We start from the raw sequence: 23882 nt of genomic DNA, 5'->3' as shown, positions 1-23882 counted from the left end.
TGAGCCACCCAGGTGCCCCTACTCTCCTAATTCTTTAGTGTCCTTTTATTAGTCAAGATTCTCTAGAGTAACAGAACCCATAGGAGGTGTACACACCCAGACCCACACCCACACCCACACCCATACACACACCTCATGGGGAGGTAGGAGGGAGAGAGAAAGAGAGAGAGAGAAAGTGAGGGAGAGGGAAGCTTGAAGAGTCCAAAATCTGTAGGGTGGGTAAGCAAGCTGGTGACCCAGGGAAGAGTTGTAGTTGGAGTCCAAAGGCCGTCTGCTGGCAGAATTCCCTCTTCATCAAGGAGGTCAGTTTTTTCTATCAAGGCCTTCAACTGTTTGGATAAAACCCACCAATGTTATGCTTTATTAAAAGTCTACTGATATAAATGTTAATCTGATCTAAAAACTACCTTCACAGACACACCTAGAATAATGTCTAACCAAATATCTGAGTACTGCAGCCCAGCCAAGCTGACACATAAAATGAACGATCATAGTCCTGTTCATGTTTCTCTCCTGTTTTTCTATGATGAACTCTGAACACTTTGTTTGCATCGATCTCAGCCAGTAGCTAGTCCTCAGGTGCTTTTCAGTTGTATACAATCTGCTATTTAATAATTAATTGAGGTCTTTTTTTCAACAAATATATTCTCAGTTTCTACAAGTTATTTAAAAATGCTACTGTTTGGTTGATCATATTTGTCATTCTTCATTTTTTAGAACTTCTTTGCATAACTACTTCATATTCTAGACTTAATAAAATTCTAATATCTGTAATCCTTGGGTTCAAAATCTGTTGTTTGTTGGCGTTACATTGTAGTTTGTTTTCTCATATGATGTTCTTGCATTATAATCCCACTGATTGATCCTAATAGGTGGGAATCCTGTGGATCTAATTTGGGGAGTGTAGAAGATTTCCTGTGGAAAGGGTTTGCTTCTGTTCAGATGATGTCCCTAACATGGTATCATTTCAGCTCCTCATGGTACAGACTGGCCTCATCACAGAGTCCCAGGCTTCCCAGCTTCCCTTCCCCACCTGGCTAGGTCAAGGTTCAATTCCCAGATAGCAACACTGCTGTCTGTAGCCACTGCCAGAGTATCCAGATCTTTGGTCTCAGCTCCACATAACTGCTACTCTATCTTAGCTATCACTACGAAGAAAATGGTATCATGTATGATCAATAATGATAATAAAGATAGTAGCATTAGCTGACTTCTTCTCTCCTAGATGGTGTACATAAGGAGAAGGAGGAGTGAAAACTATGAATGTCCAGCTGAGAACATGCATGGAGAATCAAAAAGCCTCCATGACAACTTTGAAAGAGTCCTTCCTCTCCTGTAGGTTGCAGAGTAAATATGGCTGAACCTGAGCCCCAAGGCCTGATTAGAAGGCCTGCAGAGTTGCAACATCAATGAAATGCTCTGTTCTACTTGATCTCTCATATTAAAGTAAGGGTGCTGGCAAGAAGGGGGTTGATATAGATATTTGGGCAGATACGTGTGAAGCTGAGAGATATAAATCCTCCAATCTTTGAGAATTTCCTTTGGCAGAGGAGTCCTATCCTGCTCTTCACGAAATCTGCCTAAATTTGCATCAAAGTCTTTCAATGACTGCACCTTAGGCATCTGTTGCACAAACTGATACAGATTCTTGTTAGGACCTATCACCTCACTATTTTTTATTGTCCCTGTGTTTGCATATAAGAGTTATATCACAACACCGTCCAGATAAAAAAATATCAGGACATAATTTCTGCTGCAACAGTTATAGTACCTCACCAAATTCTATTGTCAGAAGTGTGAGGAACATTTATGGGAATGAGTTCTAATGGCATTCACTCAAGGAGGATGAACTAGAAGGCTTGATTGGGCTGAATTCTTTGCCATGGTGTGCTCACATGGAATTCTGAATTTAATGTGTTGGTTCAAGTACTTGTGATGGCATCACCAGCATCTACTACTTTGGAATTCTACTTTTTGTCACTGAGATCAGGGAACCCAATCCACTGAAGCAACTTCTGCCATCATCTATGGTTTGCTCAGGATATCTACCCTAGGGCTATGGAAGATGGCGATGCCCCCTTCTCAATGCATTTCTTAATGCCTTGGTGACAAGGGGGACCTTGAGGCCTCTTGGAGGGGTATGGTTAGGAGATGGCTGAAAATATTGAATATGCTCAAAGCATTTCAAGAGTCCTATCTCCCTGAGCTTTCAGATGCTTTCCTCTATAGCTTGGTTCTCAAAAAGTGTCAGTCTAGTATCAGCAATGTCAGCATTACCTGGGCACTTGTTAGAAACTCAACCTCTTGGACCACAACCCAACCTACTGAATCCAGAAACTCTGGGGTGTATCTCAGACATACGTGTTTCTAAAACCCCTCCTGAGATTCTGCTGTATGACAAAGTTTGAGGACCAGTACTATATAACTCTGAAAGCACACTCTGTAAGAAGTCCGGTCATCTTGAGGTCACCACACTGGAAAGACTATAAAGACTATTTAACCAGATAAAAAGAAAGACTATATAGAGAGACTACATAGAAATATGCCCAGGAAAGATGCCTGAGAAAGATGCCCGAGGACCCCAGCTGATCCAAGCCCTGGATGTCTGACAGTCACTTTCAATGTTTTAAAAATGTCTTTGAATAGATATAGGACTTTGAGAAGTATGTAGTGCTGTCTGTAGGTATGTGCTTTTAATTTACATAAGGAGTGTTGTACTCTTTCTCACATTTTTCACTTAACAGTACATTTTCATGTATTTCTCACCACTGTGTGGTAATTCATTACATGTGTCTACTACATTTAACATTAATTCTCCAAATGATGAGCATCCAGGTTATCTTCAACTCTCCACTACCACAAACCATCGATCAACATCCTCATACATGCCCTGTCCCACTTCATGAACCTAGGAAAATTTCTATGAGGAGTACATTGATGAAGGAAAACTTAGATTCCTATTTTTATTTAGAAATAATTCTAGTAGAAGACAAGGCTCCTATGTCAGAAATTTTAAAAGACTGGTCGGGGAACAGTCAATACAAAAAGCCTTGATGCTTTCCTAGTTTTATATATAAAACATACACACACAATACAAGCATATACATAACTTTATATTCTTAGTTCTGTGGTTGAAACAAACAAAAAAGTCACACAGGTGACACATTGCTAAGAGCTATGATATTTGCTACTGAAGTCCATACTAATTGATGCCTTTTTTTTTTTTTTTTTTTTTTTTTTTTTACAAACTATGTACACATGAAACCAGCTGAAGAGTGTAGTCCCCTGTGGAAATGTGAATTCCCTAGATGGTTGGCAATGGAATAGTCTTAGTAAATATATAACCAGTTGTGAGCGAAGGAGGTGTGGGCTAGCACTAAGTGCTTTAAGAATATTCATGCAGTTGGGGTACCTGGGTATCTCATTCAGTTTAGTATCCAACTCATGATTTCGGCTCACGTCATGAACTCAGGGTCCTGCGATTGAGCCCTACATCCGGCTCCGTGATGAGCATGGAGGCCGCTTAAGATTCTCTCTCTCCCTCTCTCTCTCTCTCTGCCCCTCTTGTCCTCTCTCTGTCTAAAAAATAAATAAATAAAAATTTAAAAAAAGGATATTCATGCAGTTATTGCTATCTTAACAAGAGGTCATTCTTCAGAACTTAAATTGGTATCTGTTATTTTGTAAATTTCTTAACTATTCAGAAATAAATGTAATGTCCTTAGAAATGGAAATAGTACATATACTCCATAAGCCTCTTGAAAGCACTTCTAGTTTATTGTTAATTATTTAAACTGTGGATATATGGTACACATAAATTAACTATCTATTACCTGTGCCTGAAGGAGAAGAATGAGGAGTGCCTATTGTTAGTGCGAGGTTTTGCCAAATTCCATTACTTCCTCCTTTTCCCCTCTGGGGCTCCCTTGCTGATGGAGGGACTAAGCCAATTGGGGAAACAATGATAGGCTTATTCTTTAATAACCAGGAGAGTATCTAATACTTCAGGTCAAGAATGTGGTAAAAACAGGGCACCTGAGTGGCTCAGTCAGTTGAGCATCTGACTCTTGATTCCAGCTCAGGTCTTGATCCCAGGGGTGTGGGATCAAGCCCTGCATCAGGCTCTGTGCTGAGCATGGAGTCTGCTTACGATTCTCTCTCTCTCTTTCTCTCTCTCCCTCTGCCCCTCTCCCCAACTCGTGCTCTCTCTGAAAAAAGAAAAAAAAAAAGACTGGAGTAAAAGACTATAGTAAAAGACTGTAGTAAAGACAGAATTGGCTGAGCCACAGAAGTATCTGCTAGTCACTTGAACTGAGTATATTCAGGCTGCTGGACTTCCTAACTTACTCACCCAGGAAAGGACAGGGGAGGGAAAATGCCCAGTAGGTTTACCAAAGGAGACTGAAGGCTTATGTACCCACTGCACATGGAAACAGGACCTAAAGGAAATGACTAGTTTGGCATTTTCCTTTAAGGCACAATAAGCTTGTGCATTAGGTAATTGTGGCCTAATGAGGGTTGATCCATTCAACAAGTATTTATTGAGAATGTATTTAACCAGATACAAAGAAGAATCCACTTTATTGTAAGAGTTTATAAGCTAGAAAAATCTTTCTCAAAATGTGTATCCCAAAAATAGGTGTTTGATGTAGGAGAGATCTGTGGTCAGGAAAGTTTGAGAAATGTTGGGTTGTTTTGGTCTGTTCAAATTATTATGATATCCTGGTGACTTACACAGCAAGCAGTTATTTCTCAGTTCTGAAGGCCAAAAATCCAAGATCAAGGAGCCAGCAGATTCAGTGCTGGTGAGGGCCTGATTCTTGGTTCACAGCCGGCTGGCTGTCTTCTGGCTGTGTCCCCAACATGGCAGAAAGAGTGAGACAGTCCTCTGGGGTTGTGGCACTAAGCCCAGTCATGGGAGCTCCGTCCTCATGACCTAATCACTTCCCAGAGTCCCCACCAGCAAATACCATCACACTGCGTGTTAGGATTAAAACATATGAATTTGGGAGGAATACAAATATTCAGTCCATTGCATGGGTTATAAATGTTAAACAGATTGCTTTTGGCAGGACTTAGTTCATGTAACGTGCAGATGATGTGATTCTGCAAAAGGAACAGAGACTATAGTATTTTCCAAATTGTCTAAAGGACTAATGTTCCACTGAAACATACTTTCAGCAACATTTATGACCTTATCTACTCTTCTCTCCCTTTCTCCAGCCACACTGGTCCCCAGGCTGTTCCTTGACCATTCCAGCCCCTCAGCAGGAGGCTTCACTTTGTGTTTACCTCTGCCTGGGGCACTTTTCTGCAGATAGTCACTGCTCCACCACTCTGTGGTTATATTTATTAATTTTTCCTCCAACCCTCTTGATCTCCCGTCCCTACTTTCTTTTCCTCTATAGTAATTGTCACCTTGTAAAATACCATATATTTCACTTATTGATTGTGTTTATTGTATCTCCCCAGGAAAACATACGCTCCCTGAGGGCAATAGTTTTGACTGTTTTGTTCACTGTTGACTTCCCACAGTGCTGGGCACTGAATAATATGACTGAGGGAAGAACTGGTTTAGAGGGAGAATTGCTGTAAGAGATATTGTACAATAACTTTAAAATTCTAGGAGCGCCTCAGTGGCTCAGTTGGTTAAGCATCTGACTCCTGATCTTGGGTCATATCATGATCTCTTGGTTTGTGAGATGGAGTCCCATGTTGGGCTCTGTGCTGACAGTGCAGGGCCTGCTTGGGATTCTCTCTGTCCCTCTCTCTCTCTGCCCCTCCCCACTTCTTTCTCTCTGAAAATAAATAAACTGAAAAAATTCTAAACAATTATTCTCATTTTTGTGTATCTCATACTATCCCTCCTTCTTGATTTTCAGGTATCTCAGCCTTCGATATTAGTAATTTATTTATGACTTAATATTAAAAAGAAAAATTACAGGTGTCCCTGAGTGGCTCAGTTGGTTAAGTGTCCAACTTCAGCTCAGGTCATGATCTCGTGGTTCATGAGTTTGAGCCCTGCGTTGGGCTCTATGCTGACAGCTCAGAGCCTGGAGCCTGCTTCAGATTCTATGTCTCCCTCTTTCTCTGCCCCTCCCCCACTCATATTCTGTCTCTCTCTCAAAAATAAATAAACATTAAAAAAAAAAACTAAAAAAAGAAAAATCACTATTTAATTCTAAAATCTGATTCACCCAGATAACGGAAAGGATGGTTTTGAGAAAACAAAGCAGATCTGGCTGTAAAGTTACTTTCCAAAGCATATGGACCACTAGTTCAACAAACAAACAAAAAACCAAAAAAATACATATAATGTGTCCAGAGAAAAGTCTAAGAAGAACTTTTAACTTTGATCTTAAGTTCATCTCCCCCCTCCATTGTTTCTCTTAATGATTAGTCATTACAGAAATATATCCTTAAATAGGGGCCTGTGAACTTAAAAAAAGATACCTCTTTTTTTTCCCATCCTAAGTGAAATGCTTGTTTATTGAACTGTCATCAAATGTAATTTGATTAAATTGCACTCATTCATGCTTACATCCCCGTATATAATGCTAGCTTGTTCTAAAAACTAACAAAAATAACAAAGTAGAAAATAATACAATTCTTTTCAGTTTCATCTTTCTTTATACAAATCTGTGTCTAACTTTTCTGATGTTTAATTTTTAAGAAATGTTGGTTGTGAGTTCAAAGTTTTAATGGGACTAGAATAAACTTTAATGAATTTTTGTGTTATGGAACTTTTCAAACATACACAGAAGTAAAAAGAATAACACACTAAATCCTATGTATCTCTACTCTAGCTTCAACATCTATCAACATTATATCATCCTTGGACAATTTAAATATATAAGAAAGGAGTCTTCATTACTAAAAGGAGTCATGTTTTTAGTTCTATATCAAGTGTAAGACTCAAGTTTGATTTCACACCAAACTATCCTAGAATCAGTAAAAAATGTTAATAACTGAAATTGGGTGGAGATCAAAGGTCAAGGGGCAAGGAGGGGGAGATTCCCCATAGTATGGCTGAAGGCATACTTTTGTTTCTTTAAAAAATTTTTTTTAAATGTTTATTTGTTTTTGAGAGAGAGAGAGATAGAGCATGAGCAGTGGAGGGGCAGAGAGAGAGGGAAACACAGAATCCAAAGCAGGCTCCAGGTTCTGAGCTGTCAGCACAGAGCCTGACTTGGGGCTCGAACCCACGAATCGCAAGATCATGACTTGAGCAGAGCCAAAGTTGGACACTCAACATACTGATCCACCCAAGTGCTCCCCCTTTTGTTTCTTAATTATGACCCTATCAAAATCATCTTATTTAATAAAATAATACTTATTAATATTAGTCACCATTTTGACTCAGTTGGTTAAACGTCCAACTCGATTTCGGCTCAGGTCATGATCTCATGATCTCAATGGTGGGGATTGAGCCCCACATTGGGCTCAGCGCTAGGCATGGAGCCTGCTTAAGATTCTCTCTCTCCACTCACACATGCTCTCTCTCCCTCTCACTCTCTTTCTAAAAAAAATATTAGTCACCATTTATTGCGTGTCTTCTGGGCAATTTGCTATTTCTTTCACAGATATTTCTGTATTCAGCTTTCACGGACCCTGCAAGCTAGTTATCCCCAGTTTTCAAATGAGGCAGTTGGAAGCTCAGAATGGCTAAGTAGGTTTCTAAGATTGCCCAGAATCTAAAGAACAGGGCTGGGATTCAAACCCAGGTCTGTCTAAGTCTCAGCCAGATCCTACCACTCTCCACCTCCAACCCCAATGCTTGTGTCTCCTGTCCTGACTCTGACTCCTCTGTGAGATTCCTGGAGAGTCTCTTTACCGTCCTGTAGCAGATGCTGTCAGTGCCCTGCCAGTTCCCCTGGTATATCATATTTCCATGCATGCTAGCTACACTTCTGATTGTTGGAACCTGCATCTCTGCTTGAGAGCCTTCTCACACCTCTGGAACCCCAGATTCTGCCCCAGCACAGGAGAGGCTAGATGTTCTAGAAAATTACCACTTCCCACTCAACTAGTGATTGGTAGGAGCTAAATATCCAGCTCCCTCATCCTTGGGCAGGATAACTCTGAAATGCTTGCTCTGTACTGGCTCCAGAGTTCGTCAGCAGTATTGATTCTACCTGAATACAGTGGAAGTTTACTTGAAAATACACCCTTTAATGATTCTTCCCTTCCAATCTCATTTTCCCACCTCCTAAATTAAGTTTTTGTGCTCATATCCTCTCAGGATCTGCTTCTAAAGGAACTAAGCCTCTTCTATGCCTCAATTCCTTAACTATCAAGAGCAAAGATGTTGTATGAGATGAATTCAAGAATTCTATAGTTCTGTTGTGTGATAGTAAATGTCACTCAGACTTCGAACAGGGCCTTGTCTTCTTATGAGCCAGATCAAATGAGCTCAATACCACCAGCCCTAAATTCATGGCCATGGGAGTCAGAAGCCTTCTCAAGAGTTCTGAGAATTCCTAAAGCGTTTATGAAGTCTGCTCACATCTACTTCCCACGCTTCTGCTACTTTAGAGATTCTGTTCTACCCTGTGGACCCAGATGGGGCTCTCAGCTTTTACTTCTTTCTCTTTTTTTTCCCTAAAGTTTATTTATTTTTGAGAGAGAGCAAGAGAGTGTGGGGGAGGGGGAGGGAGGGAGGGAGGGAGGGAGAGAGAGAGAGACACGGAGACAGAGAGAAAATCTCAAGCAGGCTCCAAGCTGTCAGTGCAGAGCCCGATGCAGGGCTTAAGCCCACAATCCATGAGATCTTGACCTGAGAGTCATGATCAAGAGTCAGATGCTTAACTGATTGAGCCACCCAACCACCCCTCAGCTTTGACTTCTCTCAAAGCAAACAAACAACAAACAAAAACAAGCCCCTAAAATGGTTTGGGGTCTCATAACACAAATAACTACAGGCAACACTGCTCTTATCAGAGTTCTCACAAGGCTTTGAGGAACCCTCTGCTGAGGATTTTCACTGATGCTTCCCCTTACCTAGTCCCAGGGCTTCTCCCTCTCTTTCTTCCTCCTGTCTTTGGTTCTTCACTCATCTCTCTCCTTGTTAATCTCAGGAGCAATAGCATCCCATCCCTTGTCCATGCAACCCAGCTTATCCCTTCTGGAATGTTTTGACACATGTTTGTTATCTAAGCCTCAATGGCCTCACTTATATGAAGTGACCTCATCAATTTATTCTCCCAAACAATGACACATTCCTGCTTAGGAGAATTCTGGTGAACATTGTTCAGTGAATCATCTCTTCCCTTTTCCCCAACCCCTTCTCCAGTGAGTTAAAAATAGTTCTTTTCTTTCTCTTCTTCTCGTGGGCACTGCTGTTATCTCTTTGACTTACCAAAACAGGAATCCTAAATTAGTTTTTACTTTTTCTGTTTCGTGTTCTCTTCTTTCTCTCTCCATAAAGCCGATACACTTAGCCCTCTTTTCCAGGCAGCACTTGATGCTGGTCTCTGTCTCACTGTAAGCACATCACACCTTTTCTAAAGTTGCAGATGGCTTCTCACTGTTCCACAGATAATGTGCACACATGATGGTCTTTCAAAGAAGTCTTTCTGTATTCAGAAAAATAAGTATACACTAATTCCTTGTGGCTTCCCTAAGCTGGCTCTGCTACAACTTTCCTATAGTTTCTAATAAAACCTCAATTATGTTCTTCAAATTGTTTCCTAGCTGTCAGATTCATGTTATCTGAATAACAAACATGTCTTTATCCACCAAGAAGAAGTCACTAGGATGGGATGAGGTGCATCAGAAATTTATTGGTGGAAATATCACTGAAAGATAAAGAAGAGGAAGTAGGAAGTAGCAAGAGCCTTCAGACCACGATGTAGGTCTCAGGAGTGTGCAAGGAGAGCAAGGAGAAAGGAGGGTTGGGTATGAAGAATCTCAGACTGCAGCACAGTTCTCAGAAAGTTTTGGTCAGGCTGATGAGGAGTCCTGGAGCCAAAGCTGCCCATTAGAGGAATTCTATGTCTGCTGGAATGGGCAACAGTAGTGCCCCAGCCATTCTGTCATTGGCTGAGGACAGGCCAAGGGGAGTGTGACCTTAGTGAATGCAGGGCTGGATCTTTAGGGCAGTGAGGTCAAGTTCCTGCAGTAGAACAGCTGACTGGTGTATTTTAATGACCATCACGTTGTTATTCAACACTTTCCTTTCTGTTGGTAGACTCTTTTTTACCACTTTGCCCATTACCTATATAAGTTATGTATCTAATATCAGCAGAGAATCTTTAGAAGGCAAATATTATATGTCAAGTAATTATGTATAATAAAGAATTAAGATGATTTTACACAGTAATTTTGAGAATTGTTTTCTCTTAGTCATTTTTATCCTAAACTGGAGGATTTTAAGTTATGACTTCCAAAAAACCCTACAAATTGGAATAAAATTCCTTTACACTCAAATAAATGTCTATCCATTATCTTTGTTTAAAAAACTAGAATGCTCAAATTTTATATCTTCTAAATATTCTTTAAAGGTTATTGAAATAATGGGGCACCTGGGTGGCTCAGTCAGTTAAGCATCCAACTCTTGATCTCAGCTCAGATCTTGATCTCAGATATTTGAGTTTAAGCCCCGTGTTTGGCTCTGCACTGGGCATGAAGCCTATTTTTTTAAAAAAAAGGTTACTGAAGTGATACCTTTGTAAGGGCTAATTATAATTATTTTGTTTTAAGTATCAATTATATGAAAAATGAGTGATTACTTTAAAAAAGATAGATGATATAACTTACTATCAGCAGGTAAGAACCACTTCACTGGTCAAAAAATTCATGCTGAAAAAAATCTCAGTTAGTGACAGTGATATTGAAAATTGTTATTTATATTTCTCAATGGAAAAATTTAAAATCAGCTGCTATAATTCCAAGCTTTCTGAAAGGAAATAAGAAAAAAGAATGCCCAGAAAAATATGAACTTGGTGTCATTCATCATAGTTCCAACATGCATGGATATTAACTTTCTATCAGAGACCAAGCGATTTAGATGAATGTTTTATTTACTCTTCATAATACTTCATTCTTATTCCCAATACACAGGTAAAGAAACTGAGGGCTTAAGAGGTTAACTAACCAACTGCCTAAGGTCCCTCCATCATGGCGGCACTAGAAATAGAACCTGTGATTTTCACAGGATTTATTTATTTATTTATTTATTTATTTATTTATTTATTTCTTTATCTACTGCATATCTACTACTATCTTGCACTTCCAGTTAAGCTCCTGCTCAATTGGGCTTGCAGTGTGTGAGCTATAAGGCCTCTTTTCCTTCTATAGATAAAGACAGAATTTCAAAACCTTTAGTCATATATGAAACATTTTCATGAATATTGTCTTATTCTCAAAATATCTGTACTTTTACTGACTTAATCTTTTTAATTGACTCATTAAAAAAAAAAAAAACAGCTTCAGGGGCATCTGGGTGGCTCAGTGGGTTAAGTGTCCTATGCTTGATTTTGGCTCAAGTCATGATCTCATGGTTCATGAGTTTGAGCCCTGCCTCGCGGGCTCTGCACTGGCAGTGTGGAGCCTGCTTGGGTTTCTCTCTCTCCCTCACCTCTGCTCACTCTCTCTCTCAAAATAAATAAATAAATAAGTAAAAAACAACCCATCTTCATCGACAGAAGTAATGTCCATGAGACTGTTGTAATAGTTATATTTTCAATTCGTAATAAATTAAATAGACATAATAAAGTTTACAGTCTCCTAAAATTGAATTGAACCAATACTAGTCCAGATACAAGTGTTGGAGGCACACCAGACTAAGACACAGACTAAAAGCAGGCTGAGTAGCTGCTCTCCATCTAGTCTCACTGGTCTTGGATTGCTGGATCTTACCTCTGCAATGCCTATTTACTGTGTGTGTGTGTGCACATGTGTATGTGTGAGTGCAGGCCTGCTATGGGGGTGGGAAATAGTGTGATGGGGTAAGGTAAGGAAAGGGAAAAGGCCAAAAGATCATGTCTTCACTAAGGTTTACAAAAAGGATAAAAGCATTCAGCCAGTTAGTTCCTATGGGCTCACCTGTAGACTTAATCATGGACATTCCAAATCGAGGTAGCCAGAGCTGGTCACTGGAGATAATCATTGAGGCACAGAGATACTTGGAGAGTGGGCACCTGTGATGCGGAGAGCCAGCTGTGTGGAATGGTTGTGGACTCCTCCCGCAGAGACTCTCACTGATCACTATTTTGGTTCAGTACTATGCCTTGAATGTGACTAGTAAATACTGGCCAAAAATATTATAACAAAAGACTTCTGAGACTAGAAACTTGTTTCTAAAGATACTCAAGATGTAACCGGGCCCAGACTCACATATATTTGTCATTGTCCGATTAGCAAAATCAAGAGAAGGATTTTAATAAAAGGTTAACTCAACATCAAAGAGAAAGTTGTTAATTTTTTTTTACACAAACTTTATTAGGGAACTTTCCAAGCATAGACAATAACAGAAGTAAAGGATAATAAGCCTCCATGTATCATCTCCAGTTATAAAAATTATAGTCATTTTTCCACCTATTACTCCTTCTGTTTTTTTGAGCAGGATTTTAAAATTCTTCAGTATGCACCTCTGATGAAATTTTTGTTTTATATAGAACTCTTCTGTCATTACCACATCTAAGAAAATTAACAGTAACTTATTTATACTATCTAATAGTCTATAAGCTGATTTTCCTGATAGTCTCTTGGTTCTTTTCACAGGTAGTTTGTTCAAAAAAGGACACAAAGTCCACACATTACATTTCATGATTATGATTTTTAAATCTCTTTTCTTCTTTAAAGAAGGCCCCTGTTTCTTCGTGCCATTGATTTGGTAGTGAAACGAGGTCATTTTTTCTATTGAATGTTTGCCATTCTGGATTTGACTGATTCCTTCCTTGAGGTGGTTTTCAAACTCGATCCTCGGTCTCCTATATTTCTTATTAGTTCCAGAGGCTTGATTAGATTCAGCTTCCATTTCTTAGGCAAGAAGACCCGGTAGTGGTTCCGGGTCCTTTTTTTGTCATATCATGTTGCATATAAGGTCTAATTGTTAAAATTTTAGGTTTTAAGATTTTTATTCAGTTGCTCTGTCTCTTTGGAGAGATTCAAAAGTATTCTATGTTCATTATCTTTGCCCAACCAAATACAAAAAAAGTCAAGCTTTACACAGACAACATAACTAGGCAGAATAACTGGTTCTGAGTCTCTTGGACACTTTGTATTTGAAGAAAGATCCTCCCACTTCATACACAGAGGGGACTGACAGTATAGGGGAAAAATGTATAAGATATAAACACTGAGGGATTCCTAAATGTAAGATTACAAAAAGTACATCAGTAATTAGTATATTTAGAAACTGTATTATTCAAAGTCAGGATGAAAATAGCTGAATTTAATGAGTCATTTGTTAATTATTTAGCTTATGGATTTCCAATGCCATTTGCTTCTGGCCCTTTTCCTCTTCCTTAGGGATTTTTTGGTGGTATTTTACTGCTTTTTAGCACCTCCAGAAACTTCTGTATACTGCTAACTGACCATAAATTGTACACTTGGAGAGATGCATAAGAGATTATGACTCAGGATCCATGCTGTGCTACTGACTGAGATAAACCACAAGCAGTTTGCACCACAGTTGAAGACTTTCAGAGCCAAAAGTAGTTAGAATTCTGCTGATAACCTAGCATGCTATCTATTGCTTGGCAAAAGAAACAGAGACATAAATCATGAAGATCAATGTGCCTACTGAAGAAATAGGCAGTGTTTCACCAGGCTCCTCAGGTGCTAGATGTATTTTGCTATGGGTCCAGCCCAGGGGCTTGCAGAGATGACTCTACCTGGGAGCTTTGAAACTCTGATGTGCAGACTCTTATCCTAGAATTATGTCTGATTCTCTAAGGGTGGGTCCCAGGTACTGGGATTTTGAAAAAGTTCTTCAGGTGATTCTAATATGAAATCATCTTCAATTCAGCCAGCAAATAAGAGGTACCATTTATAGTCTTACTCTGTACAAAGGCCAGTGCCGAAAATCTCTTGCACATAAAGAAACCAATGCCTGGAGAGATGTTATTTGATCAATGTCCTGCTACAAAGCAGAGTTTCATATCCAGTCTGTCTGGCTTCTGAACTAGGGGCTTTTGAACTTTTTTTGAACATAATCCAAAGTAAGATAAAAAAATTTACATTATAGCTGAGAACACATAACATAATAAAACATAAGTTTAACAACAATACTTAATCTTATTTAGTGTTTTAATACTAATACTAAATCTTTAATACTAATACTAAATACTTAATCTTTATTAAGTATTTTCTTTCTGTTCCAAACACACGGCAAGATCTTTACTTCATCACTGACTTCTCATTTTGTTTGTTTTCTCACATGGGAAGCCCATTTTTTTTTCTATGTATTTTTTAGAGGCTGTCAAGGTGGTTCCTGGCTAAAAAGCATTTCCCAGACTACTCCAGCTTATGTGTCTCTTATTTCAATGCTTATAGTTAACACACTGAGCTCATCACACATTTTTTTTAATCCTAAATTGTATGATATACTGTGATTCTCTGAATTTGTCTTCTATCTTAGATGGTTAATGTCTCCTTGACTGAATTTAACTCTCTAAGGACAGTGACTATGTTGTATACTTTTGTATCTATATTATTTGAAATGTGTAGCAGAGCTGGGCATGTCACTGATGCTAAAAACAGCTGCATGACCTTAGGTCAGTCTCTTAGCTTTTATTTCTTTATCCATGAAATAAACTGGGCTGTTTTAGGTTAATTCTAAAGCCTCTTCCAGGTTTTTAAGTCTATCTTTCTATGATACATACAAACTTCATAAAATAGAGAGATGAAGGAAGAAAATATAAAACGTTTTTATGAGCAACCACAAGAAAAGTTCTTGGTGGGAAGAAAAAAAGCTGAAACTGGCATTTTTTGGTAGGCAAAATATAAACTCCTCTGTGCTATCTCTGAGCAGATAAAGAACTTATTGGAGTTTGAAATGAAGTTGGGCCCTGTGTCACTTGGATACTGAAATGTGATTATTCACAGGCCACATTTCTTTTTCAAGTTGAATGAACATACTGTATAGGTAATAAGAAATTTCCATGGGCCCTTATCAAGTTGAATTGATTATATAATAACATAAAGTTTAACAAGGAATGGGGAGGTGGGGGCACGCGGATAGAAAAAAAATGATTGAATACAATTACGTCCTAGACACCATTTGTTTGCAAGTGGTTGTTAAACATCACTGAGCACTTTCCCAGGGCTTCTGAGGTCAAAGGATGTGGATAACTGATTCAATTACTTACAACCCATGATCATCAGCATTCTTCTGGTCCTGAGGCTATTGACAGAAGACACAGAGAGCTAGTCAGTCCCTAAGGGGCTGTGAGTGTGTGCGAGGGTGAGGGTGTGTGTGTGTGTGTGTGTGTGTGTGTGAAATGGGGGGCTGTGGGGAGTGGGTCATCTATGGTCTTTATCTACTCAACATTCATTTTCTCTTTGTTAGCAAAACAAATTTTCCTTCGGGAAACCTCCTCTCTCCCACTCAGTTCATGTGATTTACGTGTGTGTGTGTGGGGGGGGGTGTGGTGGACACTAAAGCTCCCTTGATCTTTTTCGGACAGTCAAGTGACCCCAATCTGCAGGGTATGTTCAAACCCACAGTTATAATGCTTAGTTCAGAGATGAGTGTAGGACCCAAGTTAGTCCAATAAGACTTATTCCTTGCTAGTGGGATCATTTGCTAAGGAGGTGGGAGGAGAAATTAATGCTGGGGCTGTCAGTCTAGGCCCTTATTAGAGAAAACAAAACTAGTCCAATGAAAGCACAGCCACAATATGGAGAGAAATGGAGTCCTAACATTCTTTGAGCATCTGGAGAAAAAAAAAAAGATTTAAAAAACAATTTCTTCTCCTTCTTCCTCCTCCTCTTCTTCTTCTCCTTTTTTTTTTAAACGCCCCCAGATCTACTCTTGGCTTTTTAAACATGTGAGCCAATACATTCTAACCTCTTCCACTGTAGGTTTTCTTAAGTCACTTTGAGTTGGGTGTTTATTACATCCAATTATCCTGACTATATTGGAGTTTATCATAATAGGAAGATATCTCCTGGGGCACCTGGGTGGTTCAATCTGTTAAATCTCTGACTCTTGATTTTGGCTCAGGTCATGATCAAGGACCATGGCTCAACGACCACAGTCTCCTGCTTCTAGAGAGCCCAAGGCATATTTCTGCTCCGCATTGTAAAAGAAGTTGCTCCAATCGTTTGCACATTGTCTCCTTGTCCTCTTCCTCCACAAGTCAGCATGTGCTTGTTATGCAGCTGCAGGTGGCAGGAGAGGAAGAACTGACGTCCAGTCTCAGGCTCCTTGATGCTGGTGCTTTTGTGTGCATGGAGAAACTACCACTCCCTCTGAGTCCATCCCCTGGCGGGGGTCGGGGGAGTTCTTTGTAGCCCAGGCTGGATCTTCACCTTGAATTGAGGGCCCATCTCCAGGTCAGCCAGAGGACACTGTGCAGGGTACCAGGATACAAATGACACCCTATCCTGAGGCCCCAAGGTACTAAGAAGCAAGAGCTGGAGGCATGAGGTAGAAAAAGAAGCTCTCTGCTGCCCACACCCACTGTTACCGTGGTCTGTTCCTAAGGCTGATGGCTGCTGATGCTGTGTGTCTCTGGGGCATCTCCACACTGCGCATACCCCACTGTGGTCTCGGCAGTGATCACAAATGTTGATGATAGTTGGAAAAATAGTATCACTTGTCACTTGAAAGCAATATTTCCCAGCGTCATTTAGGTCTTAAGGTGGTATCTTTTCAGGAGAGCCTTTCTGAGTTTGGGGATCTTTACAACTAATCTCTGTTGATTAAAGTCAACTGTTCTAGTAATCCAGTTGGAGGCCATCTGGCAATTGGCCATTGGAAGAGAACAAAGCATAGGGCAAAGCAGGACATTTGGTAAATTTCCCATGCCATTTGCCAGTGACACTTTCAGAGGTCAGTCTGGGGACCCTACTGGCCTGGCCTTTGGTTATTTCAGTGTTCAGCGCTCCCGGGGAGACCCTCACCACTGTGTGGAAGATAGAGAGGACATGCCTGACACACGTGAGGGAACGCAATTCCACTGGGCAGTCGCCAGCGGCGCACAAGGGCTTTGGGGGCGCGGACGACAGCGGCGCTGCGGTGGGGGTCAGGAAGGCAGGACCCTAAAAGGATGGGGGCGGTTAGGAGACTGGGCTACGTTCCAGGGCAATGGTGGGGCACAAGCCAGCGGCGGGAGCGGCGCTCGGGTGCTGGGTGCCAGCACTTGTCCTACCTTTGCCCAGGCGAAGGGGCGACCAGACACGGCGAGGAGCAGGAGGAGCGGCCGGAAACCCGCGAGCGCAGCAACCCTGGGGCAGGCTGGACGGCGGCCTCCCTCCAGAATCGGAGAGTCTCCGCCTGCCCCCTCCCTCTTTACTTGCCTCCGCCCCCTCTCCCCTCCTCCCCCAGCCCTCACGTCCTGAAACGCGGCGGGCGCCTTTAAGAGGGAGCTTTGGTTACCCTGGGGGCGGGAACCCCTCGGCAGATTGGGAGGCGGCGGCGCTCGCCCGCGATGCTCCTCACTTTCTGCTCCAGCTCCCGCCGCCGCCGCCGCCGCCGCCGCCTGGGTCGCCACACCGCCTCCTCCTCTTCCTCCTCCTCCTCTGCCTCGAAGCGTCGTTTTCTGCAGCGGAGAGAAGTGCTATGTCAGGAAAGTTCCGGGAGGGACTGGAGGGGGCCATGCTCCCTGGGCTCTGCTGCAGGCGCCCGCGCGCAGCCCTTTGTATGAGGTGAGACTTGGGGTCCGCGGCCCCCCGGACAGGTAGCCACCCGCCGCGAGCGCGTCGCTCCGCGGCGCTGGGGAGGCGGTGCTGTCGGGCGGAGTGGCGGCGGAGAAGCAGCTTGCTTAGACCGAAGTTGTGCAGGAGAGGCTCGGGTTTTCGGGAAGGTTTTGCGGCAGCCCGCGCCGCACGGTGGGGGCCCGACCGGGACTCGGTTTCCCTGGGTGCCGCCTGCCTCGCCTCCCGGCGCCCCCTGGCGCCATCCCCTGCCCGCTGGAGCAGTTGGGCCTTCTAGGAAACTGGGCGGTTGCAGGTTGGCCCCCAGCGCCAGCTTTTGCTCGGCGGGGCTTTCTCCTCCAGAAGCTAAGTGCCAGGAGTGAGAGGAAGGGGATGGAATCCTCTTGAACTTTTACACTGTGCTCTCGTCCCTGTTTAGGCGTGAAATGGACCGCGTTTGCCCAAGTCCGGAAGCTCCCCGGGAGCTCTAACAGTTCTAAGAGCTTGCCTCTTACATGTGGGTAAGCTTGCGGCGCTGTGTGTCTGTGTTTCAGCCCTGGTCGGTTTTCAGCGTCGCCCTGATTTTAGTCCTCTCTTCCCCGCCCCTTTTGAAACATTCTTTCTTTTCTCCTTCTCCTTCTCCTTCTCCTCTCTAATATCCTTGACGTACTAAACATACACAGACAAGTACAAACCCCCCCAGAGATATATCTTTATGATATGCCCTCTAGGTCTGACCCAAAATTTCAAACTGATCCTTTCGTCTCTGGTAAGATATTTAGATTTTGTCTGGACACTTATGGAATACAGGTATCCCCCGCAGTAGGTATGCAGTTTTTTGTTTTTGTTTTTTTTCCGGCAAGGTTTTAACTGTACCTTTTTAAAATAGGATTTTCGCTTTATTTATTTGCTTATTGGTGAATGTGGTTTTCATTATGTGTTAGATTAAAAGGCTCCAACTAATTTTAAGGTAGTATTTCTAAGAATCATAAAAAAAAAACCCAAAACCAAAAACAAACCCTGATGTTTCTTGCATAATCCAACATTACTTCAGACAATTTTACCCCTGGATAAGGTGTGTAATTCGTGTAATTATTTGATGAAACCTAATATATGAGTACATTTATTACACAAATGGGTAAGTTTTCTTTTTTCATGTGTCCTGTGGGTGAAGGAAGCCCATTTTCTCACACCTCCAAGTCTCTACTACACCTGTCTACTCCTCTTTCTGTCTTCTCCACTCACACTGTGTACATCTGATGTCAGTTGCAAATCAAAGATGCTGATGAAAAGTCCCTACATTTTGTGAAGTGTTGCATAGCCAAAGTTTTAGTGATATAATTGATTGCATCATCCAGATTATTTTAAACAATTAAAATAGAATGTGGGAGCTTGTTTAAAGAAAAGAATGTCATAAGTATTTAAATTCTCAGTTATATGCGTTACAGATAATCTCTTTGTGAAAAAATACTACCAAAATAGAGAGGGAGTATTATAGGAAACATTTGCGGTGGTGAAGTTTTGAAAGGAAATCGTTACAGGATAATCATTAATATTATAACATCTTGTTAGGTATGTAAATTTTTATCTCTGAGCAAAATTTTGTTACTTTGTTCTCAAGTATACCAGAACTGAAACTTAGAACTCACCATCCCAGAATTTTCTGAAAATTGACAGCAAACTGAATGTTCTTGGGAAAAAATTTGTTTAGAAAAAGTCACATACTTAAGATCCTAACTGAAGTTACCACTTTACCTTAAGTTTGCTAGAGTCCAAACAAGAGAGAACTGCGTTCAGTAAGAATTTGGGGTTCCAAGGTGAATGGGACTTAGTTCCTAGAATTTACAATTTTCTAGGAAATTTAACAATTTTGAGATTTTATATATGGTTTATTTGATGTGAGAGATTGTTTTATGAATGATGCTTTTTTTTAAAAAAAATTAATCTCTACACCCAACGTGGGGCTTGAACTCACCACCCTGAGATCAAGAATTGTATGCTGTACCTACTGAGTGATCCAGGTGTCCCTCAATGCTTCTTTTTGAAACTATATATATATCACAAATTTATATATATAATTAAATAGTCCACATCTATCTATACTTACATATTTATATATCTGTATATCTAAAACAGGGAAAACTGTTCAGGTACTTGATAATATACATGCACCAGGAACACAGATATGAAAGATCAGAAGCTAAAAATACTTCCTGTTAAGGCTTGTCATCTCTTCAGCATTTTCATCAATTTCATCAGTATCAGTTAAGTTAAAAAATACTATCTTCCCTCATGTTCTTGTTCTTGCACAAGGCTTGGACCAGGAAGCCATATGCCAATGATCTTAACCACATGTTTATTAAAATGGACTGAATTATCCCATCAGTGGATGATTGAACCAGGCATTTCTTATGCTTCAGTAATTTATCTTCAGTGGAAGAATCCCTAGGAAAAAATTGGCTTGTCAATATGATGTTTTCTTTTTTAACACTTCAAAAATGACCTTCAGGGCATTCTCCATAGGCCTGAGACTTAGAGAGTAGATCTCAAAGGCATGCCAGGCAAAGCTTGGGAAGTTTTGGCACTCCAAGTTGTGAAACAATGTCCTAAGTATTTGATTTGAGACAGGTACCCATTAATGCTTGGGAAAATAATAGCTATGATCCAGTGCTCTAATCACTACAAGCTTTGGAGTATTTCTTCCTCACATTCCACACCTGAAGCTGCTACATTGCAGCATATGTGTATGAAAATTAGAAATGAAATAATCTTTTAGACAGGTTTTTGCTTTATTTTCTAGGCATTTTTAAAAAAAATATGTTTATATTTGTGTTTATATTTGCCACACATGCCCTTTGTTACGGGGGGCAATTTTATTTTATTTTTTTGGCAAGTATGAGGTGTATTTTAGGGTGAGTTCTTAGTGTTTACTTGAAACAGACAGTAAAGTGTTTCACAGAGTTTATGTTGTGTCTCTTTGGCTTTTAAAAAATAAGATTTGAGATGTTTGATTATGAGCCTGAGATCATGGTCTTTCAGAAATGTCGGGATCTTGGTCAATTATAGTTTCGGTTTCCTGGGAATTTTTTGTTTAAGGTCAAATGTGGCCGTAATTTTAAATGGATGATCCACAAAATAGGTACTTTCACAACCACAAAACATGGAGAACATTCCAAATAATTTGCAGTTTAGGCAGCCCAACATGCTTTAGTGTTTAGTTGGCTTGAGGCAGTGTGCCACGCTCGTAAAAAATGGTTTCTGAAGCTGACAGTGAGCTGTTCCAGTCTTTGACTTCGACACATAGGATAAAGTGCCTTTTAGCCTCTATGCTGGCAAATACGGACAGAATTGGTAAAAGTAATTTGTTCCCATTTCTGTGTCTGTGACAGAAGATTCAGAAAATTCAAGCATGAAACTGTAGCTTCATATACTGGAAAGCTCATTCATGTTTAATAAAAATGTAAGGAAAAGTTGGGAAGGTTGGATTTTAAAATAGCTCTCAGATCTTAGGCAGAAGAGGTGTATTTGCAGTTAAGAGGGTAATCTAGTGGTCCCATGTTGAAATTAATAATAACACTATTGTTATCAGTATTTCCTTTGAGTGCTAGTTCTAAAGAAATTATATTCTCCCAGGCCCAATTTAGATTGAAAAACATCCCCAGCTGGATAGTGTACAAATAACCAATCACTTGGCATGTACGTTAATCAATTCTTAGGTAATTTTCAGTTGAAACCCTTATGTGTCATTTTAACCGTAAGTTTTTACATACCATTTGGGGCTTTTGACCCAAGCTTTTCTCTGAATTGACTAAGTCTTGTCTATATCATTAAAGCCTTGAAAAAATATTTTAGGCAAAAATTTTTTATGTAGAAATTCTAAAGTTCTGCCTTGAGGACGTGGTACCGAAGAAGGGACGTGATACCTTATTCTAGCTGCTGCCTTTCGAAAGCAGATGCCTTCACCTCTTCCTATTTTTTTTTTTTTTAAATAAATTTTAGAGAAAGAACATTCGCAGGCGTTTAAAGATGCTTGAAGTTGGATCAGAATAGGAGTTTCAACTGAAAGTTACTTAAGAATCAGTTAACTAACATTCATGTCAGGTGTTCAGTACAGTGGCTGAGGGTGTCAGCTGCAGGGTTTTTGATCTAAGATCGTCTCCGGAGGATACAGATTCACAGGCAGGTGGAGTGGAAAGGGGCGACTCCAGCCAGATCATCCATTGTCTTCCAGAGGGAAAAATGTTGCATTTTGTACACAACCACAAGTGTTTACTTGTAATAAAAATCTGTTCTTTTCATCATTTTAGCTTATTTTTGCCATTACTTCTAGGCTGTATGTGAAGCAGGCCACCTTCTGCTCCATTTTGATTAAGTTTGCACAAATAGTAGTGCCTTCTGAAGTTTTACTGTCTAACAGTAGCAGAAAGTCTGTTCTTTAATTCTTTCAGCTAGTTCCCACTCAGTATTTCTTCAAACATGTTTCCTTTTTTTGAATTATTGAGCTCTTTAATAAAAGGAGTTTGGGTTGAAAGTTTCCCCCATTTTCCATGATAGGCTTTGGGTACATTTGTTCCCACAGAGAGGTTTAATGATGTTGGGAACTTCTCATTTTTGTTTCCATATTTTGTAAATAGTTGCTATTGTAAAGTTTCAAATATTTATTCTTTTTTAAAAAAATGTTTATTTTGAGAGAGAGATCATGAGTGAGAGTGGGGGAGGGGCTGGGAGAGAGGGAGAAAGAATCCCAAGCAGGCTTTGTGCTGACAGTGAGGGGCTAGAACTCAGGAACAATGAGGTCATGACCTAAGCCAGAGGCCCACCCAGGGGCCCCTCAAATATTTACTTTTTATCCTTATGCTATAATAGATATTTTTTCCTTATGAAAGTGACACATGTTCATCATAGAACATGTAGAAAATCCAGACAAAATAAAAAAAACCCCAAATCAAAAGAAAAGAAAAAAAGGAAAATTACCCCAACAGATAACAATTATTAATATTTTGGGGCACATGGGTGGCTCAGTCAGTTAAATGTCCGGCTCTTGGTTTCAGCTCAGGTCATGATCTCACAGTCTGTGAGTTCCAGCCCCATGTCGGTCTCTCACTGGCACTGTGCAGCCTGCTTGGGATTCCCTTTCCCTCTCTCTCTGCCTCCCACCCCCGTTCGCTCCATTTTCATTTTCAGCCTCCTTACTGTATTACCGTCTGACCTCCTGCCCGCAAATCTGATGCATGGTAGAACAAGTAGATACTGTTTCCTGTGTAGTCATCTCTAAGATTTAAAAATATTCTGCTTTTTGTCCTTTGCTGCCAACTCTGGGACTCTTAGTGTCCTGAGTATATGTGTGTGTCTATATATCTATATTTTACCTATATGTTCATCTGTATTTTTCTCTCTGTCAATAATATGAAACCTCATCTTGAAATTTTTTAATGCTTTTGTTTTATTTTAGAGACAGACTGGGAGGAAGGCAGAGAGAGAGAGGGAGACACAGAATCCCAAGCAGGCTCCAGGCTCTGGGCTGTCAGCCCAGAGCCCGACGCGGGGCTCAAACTCGTGAATGGTGAGATCATGACCTGAGCCAAAATCAGATGCTTAACTGACTGAGCCACCCAGGTGCCCCTGAAACCTCATCTTAACCAGAAATTACCTTTTGAAACCAGATAAATATCACTCTGGCCATCACAGAAACATAGTCACTTCTAGGGAAAAAATGAGATACTAAAATGGGTAAAACCCAGGAAAAGGTCATGTGTAGACTGATGGTTAAATGTAGAGAGAAATTCTCAACGTTGTTTTTATGACCATAGTGACAGTTAGCCATCAGACATGACCCTAACGAAGGCAGAGTCACGTTTGCATTTTCATGTATATTTTTCATTTTTAGGATTTGGTCCTGGATGTTAAAGGAAAGAGAAAGTAAACCCATATGTACCAAACATATTTTCTGGGCCAGTTATTTTTTCAGGCATTGTTTTCTTCGCTGAAATAATTTGCTTTCCTCGTTTCTCTGAGGTTCTCTGTTCCCTTGGTATGTACTTCAGGATGAATTTTTTGTTTAGGTGAATATTATTCCC

General features: G+C 40.6%; 1 protein-coding gene and 1 long non-coding RNA gene across 5 annotated transcripts in view; one reads left to right on the top strand and one right to left on the bottom strand.

Moving 5' to 3' along the window:
* Positions 1 to 17419, bottom strand: part of LOC132667407 (uncharacterized) — a 52510-nt gene extending 35091 nt beyond the window's left edge. The window contains exon 1 of the long non-coding RNA XR_009605129.2: positions 17322 to 17419. This is a non-coding gene — a long non-coding RNA (uncharacterized LOC132667407). The remainder of the gene's footprint in view (positions 1 to 17321) is intronic.
* Positions 17420 to 17490: 71 nt separating this feature from the next.
* GPR63 (G protein-coupled receptor 63) overlaps positions 17491 to 23882 on the top strand; it is a 48829-nt gene continuing 42437 nt past the window's right edge. Inside the window, exons 1-3 of one of the 4 annotated variants that reach the window (XM_060616219.3) lie at positions 17491 to 17817; positions 18245 to 18322; positions 23258 to 23368. The gene's annotated coding sequence lies outside the window, so the exon portion shown is untranslated. Of the gene's footprint in view, positions 17818 to 18244; positions 18327 to 23257; positions 23369 to 23882 lie in introns of all 4 variants that reach the window. The other 3 variants (XM_060616218.3, XM_060616221.3, XM_060616220.3) reach the window with 3 other exon arrangements.

Source organism: Panthera onca, chromosome B2, assembly GCF_046562875.1.
Source record: "Panthera onca isolate mPanOnc1 chromosome B2, mPanOnc1 haplotype 2, whole genome shotgun sequence".
Classification (NCBI taxonomy): domain Eukaryota; kingdom Metazoa; phylum Chordata; class Mammalia; order Carnivora; family Felidae; genus Panthera; species Panthera onca.
Note: the sequence above shows the minus strand (reverse complement) of the source record. Positions and strands in the feature narration are given on the sequence as shown.